This window comes from Bombus bifarius, unplaced genomic scaffold, assembly GCF_011952205.1.
Source record: "Bombus bifarius isolate JDL3187 unplaced genomic scaffold, Bbif_JDL3187 scf7180000009622_frag, whole genome shotgun sequence".
In the NCBI taxonomy this organism is placed as follows: domain Eukaryota; kingdom Metazoa; phylum Arthropoda; class Insecta; order Hymenoptera; family Apidae; genus Bombus; species Bombus bifarius.
This window is the reverse complement of record NW_022885239.1, coordinates 6,875-18,080: the sequence shown is the minus strand read 5'-3', so window position 1 is coordinate 18,080 and position 11,206 is coordinate 6,875. Positions and strand designations below refer to the sequence as shown.

General features: G+C 39.0%; 1 long non-coding RNA gene across 1 annotated transcript; it reads left to right on the top strand.

Moving 5' to 3' along the window:
• Positions 1–772: 772 nt before the first annotated feature.
• On the top strand, positions 773–4,272 carry LOC117215446. The gene is made up of 4 exons (XR_004489120.1): positions 773–1,118; positions 1,190–1,414; positions 1,495–1,602; positions 3,704–4,272. It is a non-coding gene; the product is annotated as an uncharacterized LOC117215446 (long non-coding RNA).
• Positions 4,273–11,206: the final 6,934 nt, after the last annotated feature.

Here is an 11,206-nt window from a genome sequence, read left to right as displayed (position 1 = left end):
TTATATTTGACGCATATATTGGAAAGTAAGTTTGTTTTTAGTTTTTTCTTAATTTATTAAAAAATTGTGTAACTATTAACATTACCTATAACATACGTAAATAGTGTCATACTTAAAATATTACCCATGATTAAAAATTTTCAATGTTATTAAATTCTTTATTGAGGAAGCTAAATTATAATATAATTATAGAGTTTACAAAGGATTTTAATAATGAAAAAATATTTATTTTATATAACATTTATTAGACATTAGTTAGATATAAAATAAGAATAATATAATCATAATAATCATATATCTAAGATAAAAGTTGATCTCTATGATCATTAACATGGTGTTGCTTTTTCCTCACACCCTCCTGCTACACGCTTCGAAGCAGAACATACAGCGAGTAGATATTACGGAATCAGATCCAACAGCAAACAATACAATATGTATAGAACTCTAATCATGGAAACACCAACACCTTTGGTAGCCAAAGTTATGCACAAGTAACTAACCAATCGCCACCCTTAACACCAACATAGCCAAATCCATCAGTAATACGCTCAAGCAACCACCGTTACAATACTAACTAACGGCAATTACTTCCAGATGTAGCAGTATATGCACCACTGCGAACAGGCAGTACATTGACAGAGATTATAGAAGTAGCATTGGCAACTACTACTTATGAACCAAATAACAGGCAAACAAAAATAATTCCGCAATTGACAAACAATGAAAACAATTGAAAACAATTCTTGACAAAATCAGAGGGAAAAAGGTAAGCGAAAGCAAAATGACAAAAACATAGAGCACGTGAAAGCAAAAAAACATCTAAACAAACTTGCAAAGGAAATAGAAAGTAAAATAAAAGATCATAATAATAACGAATTCTCAAAATTCATAGATTCACTTTCTGCGTACGAGAATTCCAACTATTTCCTATGGAAAGCCACGAACAAAATAAAGGAGCCAATTAAACTAATCCCAGCAATCAGATTAACGGACAACACATGAGCCAGAAGCACCGAAGAGCAAGCTGAAGAATTTTCCAACCACCTTTGTTGAAGTTATCTCTTCGAGCAACGCGTGATGAATGTGTAACAGAAATATATTTAAGTATAAGTGTAACTGTAAGTATAAGTATAAATATAAGCATAAGTATAAGTACAGTGTATACTAATCCAGAACCACACTGTGGCAGCGTTACATTACAACAGAGCTTCGAAGCCATGAGTCTATGGGTATTTATATAATTACGAAAACTGGCCCGTCTATATATACCCTGCTGCACCATCTGTGCATGGCATATTCCTAAAAAAGGCTATGAGACTGAGAGGCCCTTCAAATTGATTTAGAGCTAAACAATACTCAATAACATCAGGGACTAAGAGAACTAAATGCTAGAGAAGATGTAGTTTTCCTAGAAGTGAGTATTACTTCAACACCCTCCCTAACACTCGAAATCTTTACAAACGATTACTTTTTAACATCATTGTTATTTTTCAGACCTAATTTTTGTCGTAAATATTGAAATCTTGGTTTCGGTAACGCCTTCGTAAATATATCTACTTGTTACGTCAGGCGACTCTCTACACAAAGCAGACTCCACGCCACGTGAGTTCTATTAGAAACAGTGACAATGACTGTTTTGTATCGTATCTGGTTATATTATTTATTGTTCTTACTTGGTGCCCGATTTTTGTTAGTTCCTTGCATATATTTTTGGTGTTTGTTCTTGGGTATAGGTCTCTAATTACTACTTTGTGGTTCTTTTCTGTTTTGAGCTGGTATGTATGATGTATAGTATGTTTAATACTTGCGCCACTTTTCGAAAGATTTTTGGAGTATTTGTTTGCACTTTGACTTGTTCCAGTTTTAATTCCTTTATACTGTAGTTTTCTCTTCCGACAGTGTTGTTTAATAGTTCAATAAGGGTATCTGTTATTTGAGCATGAATGTAGATCGGTGGTGGTTTAACGATATGTGTTGTCATTTCTTCCTCTGAACTCGTATCTCCGTCTTTTATCAGTGAGCTGAAAGAATTTCGGAGTGGGATGTCCTGTAGCCACTGGTGCATTTCTGTATCGGGAACTTTTATAGCGCTTGTATTTAGGATTATTTTACGCCTTTTGTGAGCTGTTGCTACCTTCCAGTTTTCATCTTGATAGGATAGTTCGTTATTGTAGCTGTTTTCTTCCTGCTTTTGCAACGTTTCCATTCCTTTTATAGGCTTTCCTGTTCTTTGTTAATTGGTTGTTTTCTGCTTAACGTATTTGTAGCTTCATTTATGAAACATGTCACCCTTTTTTGTTTGGCGGCGGTATTGGTTGTTGCATTTTGAAACTTTTACCATGTGACAGTGTTCGTTAACGTTTTAACCTCCTAAATTCACTATTTATCGCACTAACACTGGAGCACATTTACTCGCACCTGTTTATCTCGACTGCTCGGGCAGAATTGTCATTACAATGCAATTATCTATATTGTTACATCGAGGCCTTTCTTCTATTTTGTCCGGCAATTTTCATTTTTAACGTGATGAACATTTTCTTCTACATCATATTTTAAAATTTGTTAACAATCACTGTTTACAAATTGACGGCAAGTACCTGATTTGGGGTTATACGTTCTATATACATCGAACGTAACAATAAGGAACACAGAAAGCAACTGAGATATAACACGATATTGAAATTAGAAATTAATTACACCCTCGTAGCGGTGCCTGCATCAACTTGGACTAATTCGCAAACGATGGAAGTTGTATATGTTAGAGCGAAAAGAAGCCTCGCGTATTCAATCTCAGAATGTCATGTCCGAAGAAAGTCCATCTCCAACGTAGCTAATCGAACTATGCGTCTAATCGAACTTTTCGGGGTTACTTTCAAGTTCGGTATCATTTTGATCAAAAGAACCTCAACAATTCAATTAAAACAACGTTTTGTCGATGAAATAAAAGATGTAGAAGCTTCATTTTTTCTATCGAAGAGATCTTAACAAAAGAACGATAACAGGTTGTACCTTAATGCCTCGATGAAAGAAATTTTATATTTTAACGTTTCAACATTTTAATGATACAATAGTATAATATTTTAATAAGAAGGGAGAAATGGTACGTTCGTGTACGATTTTATACTTTCAATCGGCAAAAATGATGTTGGAGGGGTAGAAAAGCTATTGAAAAACATTTGGATAATTTCTCATCGAAGCATCTGCAAATAGATCTTAATTCGATCTGAGGCGTCTATGTTGTCTGTAATAATTGTAGCTGCTGGCTGTAGATGTCGCTGCTGGGGTACTGCTATATTTTTCTAATTTAGATGCGTGGAAGAAAAATCGGACTACGGGCGCCGGGATCCGAATCCGAGTCCCGAACGTTCGTAACCTAAGGCGCTAACCACTGCGCTACCGTTGTCCGGTATTAGTTAGTGGCGGTATTTGTTGTCGAGTGCCGCGACAGATCTATCGAACGATGGCCCGCGGCCGGTTCGATCGTAACGTCGATTAACATGTATCAACGGCTGGACCCGCTAGTAACATCAAAATACAATTTCTTTTGTCAAGGGGAAACATTGAATTACAGGCTCGCCCTATCAACTCAAAATCAACTTCAAATGACGACTAATTAGACACTTTGGAAAGTTTCACATACATCACGATCACGATAGACATTACGCAGGACGATTAATTCGTTTCTAAGTTTCTCTTTGTACAGAACCATACCGTCGACCGATGGGTCCGCGGTAGAAAACGGTAACAAGGAAGGATGGCGGCAGGAAATCGCTGACTCCTAAAGCCGCGAGCAAGGAGGTTGGAGCGGAGGAAGCGGCGATTGAAGCCATGAACTTAGGTGATTAAGATTAAGGGTGCGCACCCTCCAGAACAATCTGGGACAGTCAAGACCTGCTTTTCCAAACCATTCTGGAGAGCACGGTTGCCCTAGCGGTGGTGGCCGAGCCATACAGAGTCCTGGACGCTCCGGACTGCGCCGGAGATACAGACGGCTGTCACCTGGACATCAGCGCCGGCATCGTCCGCCCACAGGGATCCGCTGGAGCGCGGCAAAGGATACGCAGCGGTCGAATGGTCAGGAATGGTGGTAGTGGCCGTATATGTGTCGCCCAACAGCGAATGGACAGCGTTCGAGGAGTTCTTGGACGGGGTAGGCGACTGCCATTACGATTACGAGATATAGTATTACGTTATAATACATTACATTATAACGTATTCCGTTAAATTGAATTACGTTATATCATATTACGTTTTGCCGTTCCTTCACATGCTGAGCAGAAGGCGAACGTTACCATGATCGCGGACGGATATTAAGACAGGTAGAGTGGGGATATGGTAAGAATAGAAAGGGAGGCAAGTGGGTCAACACAGCAGTTGCCCGTAACCAGTCGTCAGTAGGAATCGCAACCAGAGAGTTCTGAAGAAGGTCGCTGGTCAAGAAAGTAAACGAACTGCGGAACGAAGCGCCGCGTATTAAGTTGGCAGCCTTCACGTAATAGAGTACATTCAGTAATATAGTATTACGTTATACAGTATAACGCTATAACGCATTACGTTATATAGTATAAGTAAAATCCAATGCAACCATAGCTATCAATATTGAAGATTAAATATGTAATTGAACGAATCTCCGCTTCTATTGAGGATATGTAGACAATTCGATGCGCGTTATACTCCACGTTTGATGCCAAATACAACGCACATCATCTGGTTTGCGCTATGTTCACTCTTTTCCTGTCAAATCCGATGCAATTATAATTTTTAATGCTCAAGGCTAAATATTCAATTCTACGAATCTCCGCTGCTATTGGACAAATTTCGACAATTCCATACGCGTTGTACTCCACATTTGCTGCTTTACACAGCGCACATCAGTCGGTTTGCACTATGTCATCTCTTTTGCCTGTCAAATCCGATGCAGTTAGAATTTTTAATGCTCAAGGCTAAATATTGAATTCTACGAATCTCCGCTGCTACTCAGGATACATAGGCAGCTCGATGCGCGTTGTACTCCACATTGGCTGCTTTATACAGCGCACTTCAGTCGGTTTGCACTATGTCATCTCTTTTTCCTGTCTAATCCAATGCAATTAGAATTTGTAATGCTCCAGGCTAAATATTCAATTCAACGAATCTCCGCTGCTATTCGGGATACAGAGGCAGTTCGATGCGCACTGTACTCCATATTGGCTGCTTTATACAGCGCACATCAGCTGATTTGCATTGTGTTAATCCTGGACCCTGTCAAATCCAATGGAGTTAGAACTTTTAATGCTCGAGGTTAAATATTGAATTCCACGAATCTCCGCTGTTATTAGGGATACCTAGGCATGTTGGGTCTCAAAGGTGCTAGTGGTATCATTGCACTGTTCACGCCCAGTAGTGCCAAGTGCCAACTCCTCCTCCAAGTCGGTGGGGCTGGTAAATTCTGACTTGTCAGTGGCTACGTAGATGGCGACGTGGCTTAAGAACTCATCCTGCCCGAGGAAGAGAACATGCATCATGGCGTAAACAATCACACGTCGCAGACCCGATCGGGTGTCGTGGCGGGTTAAGCCTTTCGTTACTGGCGGCTTCTCCTGCGTGACAAGCGCTCTGCGCCAAAAAGAAAAAACTTTCCTCGAAACAGGGTATTTATAACTTCTTAACACACTCACTTTTAATTGAAATTTGGGTAGGCCCTCTTTGGGGGGGGGGGGAGGACAATCGTCTCCCCTAACGCCACATTTAGTTAGTTAGTTCATAGGATAGGCCTAACGAGAAGACGCGGGGAGTGTACCGGCAGTAATTTCCAAGAGGTCTCGGGCACTGCTGCCAAATGTGTAGGTTGGCCACCGTGGAGTTTTTGTCAGTAGGAGTCTGGAACTACTCCACTAATTCTCCAGAATGCAGCGGAGTGTCCATGAGGATTTCTCCACGTAGAAGAAAAAAAGAAAGAAGGTGTTGAAGCATATAAATAGGTGATATATCGTATTTCAATTCTTTGAATTTTGTTTGAATTATTGTTAATTACAATCACAATTTCTGATAATATCATGCACACGATTAAGTATAACCACGTTCTTAATCGTCATCGTTGTCAATTACAATTATAATTCCAAGGTTACTTACATTCATTTTAACGAAACCAATGTTTACTGCTAGAACACGCACATATTCGTACAACGATGTTAAAAATCTGAGCATAATGGAAATGTACGTACAGCAGATACTCACAGGAAAAACCAACGAGACTACTAATAAAATCAATGAATTAGAAAAAAGGAGCTATAGACAAATATCTTATAATATACCGTGGCATAATCTGCAATTTATTATAAAATAATTGATCCGAGCAGTATCAATTATAAAAGAAGATGACTGAATATGATAGACACTGTCGAATACTAATCAAATATAATCATTTAGTTAATCTTTAAGATTTAAGTTAAGATACATCTTTGAGGAATCAATAAGTGTTTCGCTAATAGCCTAATAGATCTCTTGATAGATCAAACGAAGAAATACCTAACCGCGATTACAGCCAATTGGTACATATTATTCGATACATAATTAATATTTGTATCACGTACAGCGATGCAAGTGGTATTGAAGAAAATAGCCATTTTATGTTACAACTATAACGAGTAAATTTACTCGTTTAACTTGAGAGGAATTAAAAAGGTACCTGACTTTTAAATAAGCATTAAATAAGAAATTTAAATATCGCAGACGGTGATGTAGGTGTTATTCAAGAAAAGAGAGCATTTTATTTTGTAATTAGCACGAGTAAATGAACGAATATCGATAATATAATATAATGATTAATATGAATTTTATCTGGCTGATTATTTAAATACCATAACATATTTCACAGTAACGTCATCGACTGCCGTTAGGCTCTTTTCCCTTTTTGTTCAAACTAATTGATAGTCGAAAACTAGTATCAAGGAGGTGTGAATTTAGTCTTAGTTTGTAGAAACTATTAAAATGATAAAAATGGATACCGTATTAAATCGTCGAAGGCGCCAATTTACGATAAAAATTAAAAATTACGATTAAAATTGTTCAATTTGATTTTGTTATAATGGAAAACCCGTCCTTTCCTATGTCAAGAGATCGTTAACGTTTGATTGACATCTCGACACCTTGTCAAGATATATAAGGAACGCGGAAGTCGCGCGCGAGCTCTTTCGTGCCTGAAATTCCGGACAGTGAACATCCAAGAAGAATTTAAATATAAGGTAAATAAAAAAAAATATCAAATAACAACATTGTAACTAGTAATTTATAACGTCTAAGCCATTAATTTACAATACTTGAGAAATTAATTTACAATATTTAAGCTATTAATTTATAACATTTAAGCCATTAATATATAACATATAAACAATTAATTTATAACGTCTAAACTATTAATTTATAACATTTGTTGAGATATGTATAATTTTCTGTGTTGGACTGGGTTAAATGTGTAGTAGAGATACTTGTAAGTGAATATCAGCGTGTGGATGTATGTGTGTGCGCGGCGTCTCGAAAACAGATGAATGTAAACTGTTCAGTCGGTTAACAGAAATATAATACGTTATATGGTATGCCGTTATAACGTATTACGTTATATGGTATGCCGTTATAACGTATTAGGTTATATGGTATGAAGTTATAACGTATTACGTTATATTGTATGACGTTATAACGTATTACGTTATATGGTGTGACGTTAGAACGTATTACGTTATATTTTATAACGTTATAACGTAATACGTTGTATGCTATGACGTTATAACGTATAACGTTATATGCTATAACTTTATAACGTAATACGTTATATGGTATGACGTTATAACGTATTACGTTATATGGTATGAAGTTAGAACGTATTACGTTATATTGGATGACGTTATAACGTATTACGTTATATGGGATGACGTTATAACGTTATAACCTAATACGTTGTATGCTATGACGTTATAACGTATAACGTTATATGCTATAACTTTATAACGTAATACGTTATATGGTATGACGTTATTACGTATTACGTTATATGGGATGACGTTATAACGTATTACGTTATATGGTATGGCGTTATAACGTATTACGTTATATGGTATGACGTTAGAACGTATTACGTTATATGGTATGCCTTTATAACGTAATACGAAATCGCCAAGGTTGAACCTAACTATTTTAGCGTTGTTTTCGTCGAACCTATCCTTATCGTATTTGACGCTTGCTTCTATATTCTTTATCGCCTGCTGTCTTACATTTTTTTTTTTTATTCATTTGTTGAAATTACAATCAATTCTTGCGTTGAGAATTTTCAGTAATTTTTCTGGCGTGGCGCAGTGACATGGCTGTTTATTTACAATAAGTTAATACTTATTATAGATAGGTATAATTTATAAGTATTATAAGTAAGTGCATATGCTCAATTTGGATAATTAAATGAATCTAACGTTTAGGTCTAGCGGGTAGTGCCTCTTCAGCCTGCGAATCTGGTCCGTCGTATCGAGTAGTCCAGTGATTAGGGGGTTTCGGTGTTTGTTGATTCTTTTGCTATATCGGTCGCTATATTTTGCTATTTCCTCTTTGACGGTGGGTATCTTGAGGTCGCGGTGTATTGTTTCATTGGTTACATACCAAGGTGCGTCAATTAGGGATCTTAGCGTTTTCGATTGAAAGCGTTGGAGTATTTCAATGTTGGAGTTACTTGCTGTTCCCCATAGTTGGATTCCGTAGGTCCAGACAGGTTTTATTACGGTCTTGTAGAGGGTAATTTTATTCTGTATGTTTAGTTTGGAGCGTCGGCCCGTGAGCCAATAGAGTTTTTTTAGTTTGTCCTTTAGTTGCTTCGTTTTATCTGAGATGTGTGTCTTCCACGTTAGTCTCCTGTCCAGGGTCATGCCCAGGTATCGGACTGTGTCCCTGCTAGGAACTGTTGCATTGTTGATGGTGACCTGGGGGCAGGTTTGTTTTCGGAGCGTGAAGGTTACATGTGAGGATTTCTTTTCGTTGACTTTGAAGCCCCATTTGTGAAACCACTTTTCCATGGAGTCGGGACTTCGCTGGAGAGTGGATGAGGCTATTACCGGGTCTGCGTGGGTAGCTAATAGCGCTGTGTCGTCTGCAAATGTCGCTATTGTTATATCGTTTGATATAGGTAGGTCGGCAGTGTAGATGGAGTACAGTAGGGGTCCGAGGACACTACCTTGGGGTATGCCGGCTTCTATTGGTAATGTTGCGGAAGTGGCGTCTAGGCATTTAACCATGAATTGTCTATTGGTTAGGTAAGATTTTAGGATGGAGTAGTAGGGGTGAGGTAGGATCTTTTTAATCTTGTATAGTAGCCCTTCATGCCATACTTTGTCGAATGCCTGTTGGATGTCTAGGAAAACCGCTGAGCAATATTTTTTCTTTTCGAGTGTTTGGCTGATCGTATGAGTTAAGCGGTGGATTTGCTCTACTGTAGAATGATGTTTTCGGAAGCCGAATTGGTGATCTGGGAGTGTTTTCAAGTTCTCTAGGATTGGAAGGAGTCGGTTCGTGAGCATCTTCTCGAATAGTTTGGACAGGGTAGGTAAAAGACTGATTGGGCGATAGGAGCAGGTTTCGTATATCGGTTTACCGGGTTTAGGGATGAGGGTAATCAATGAGATTTTCCAGGCCTTAGGATAGTGTTCCAGGCGAAGGATAGCATTAAAAATCGATGTGATGAGTGCTATCCCTTTTGTGGGAACTTCCTTGATTGCTTTATTGCTTATTAGGTCGTGTCCTGCTGCTTTCTTGGGGTTTAGGCGACTGATTGTTTCTATAGTCTCTGCAGAGGAGAAGGGTTCGATAGGAGGGGACATTTGGAAGGGGGTGTGCAGGTATTCAGTAACGTCCGCGGCGGCTTTGGGGGAATGGGGTTTGAATACTTTTGACAAGTGTTTAGCAAACAGGTCGGCTTTTTCTATAGGGTTTCGCGCCCATCCACCTTGCGGACGGCGGATAGGTGGGATTATTTGTGGGGGGCGTGTGAGTTTCCTGGAGACCTTCCATAGTGAGTAGTTGGCGTCGGCTGTGGGGGATAAGCTGGCGAGGTATTTATGGAAACAGTCGTTTTTATAGTTTTTTAAGGTTCTGGGTAGCTTTCTAGTTGCGTTGTTAAGTTTGCGTTTGTCCTCCGGTGTTCTATGGGTCTGCCATACTCTTCTTAGTCTACGTTTTTCTGCTATTTTTTTTAGTATGTATTGGGGATATTCTTGTTTGCTGTTAGATGGCTTTGTCGATGTGGAGAGGCGGATTGCGTTTATTATGCTCGTGTTTAAGTATTCCATGGCTGCTTCGATATCTTCCTTTGTTTTTAGTGGGGTGAAGGCTGAGGTTGAGTGTGTAAAGACTTCTCTGAAGAGCTGCCAGTTGGTGTGTTGGTTGTGAATGGAGCCATTAGGTGTATTCTCGATGATTGCTGTCTTACATGGGAGATATTTACTTCTCTTTCTTCGATACTGTCGGGTAGGGATAAGCCGTAGGGTCTAGCTGTTTTACCGATTAGTAGTTCCAACGGGCTTGACTTAGTCACGCGGTTGGTGGTACAATTCAAGGCCAGTTGTATTTCCCCGATCGCGTCTTGCCAGGACCGCCCGGTGGTTTCTATTGTTGTGAACATGTTTTTTAGCGTACTCATAATACGCTCTACCTGTCCGTTGGCCCTACTAGCTCCGGTCGCAATTAAATGGAGTTTTATGTATTTATCTTGACAAAAGTCTCGAAATTCTTTGCCCGTAAAACATCTTCCCTGATCCGCTATTATCCGGCAGGGACTGCCGAACAATAATATAGCGGGCTTAAGCGCTTTAATGGTGTTAATGGAGTCTATCTTACGGGTATGGTGCAAGTATACGAACTTAGTAAAGGCGTCGACCAACACAATGACGTATTCCTTCGAATCGTTTTTACCGCTTAGTTTGCCCGTTATGTCCATATGAACCGTATGCCAAGGTATACTGGTCTTAGGTATGGGGTGTAATTCGGCTTGTACTCTACCCGAACTTGCCTTTGAAACTCGACAAGCATGACAGTTCTCTACGAATATGTGAACATACTTCGCCATTCCTTCGAACCAGTAATACTTGTACAGTTTCTCAAGCGTTTTATCCCAACCTAAGTGCATAATGGACTGGTGCACATGGTTAATAACAGACCACCTAAACCCTCTCGGAACGACGGGCAGGCAGAGAGT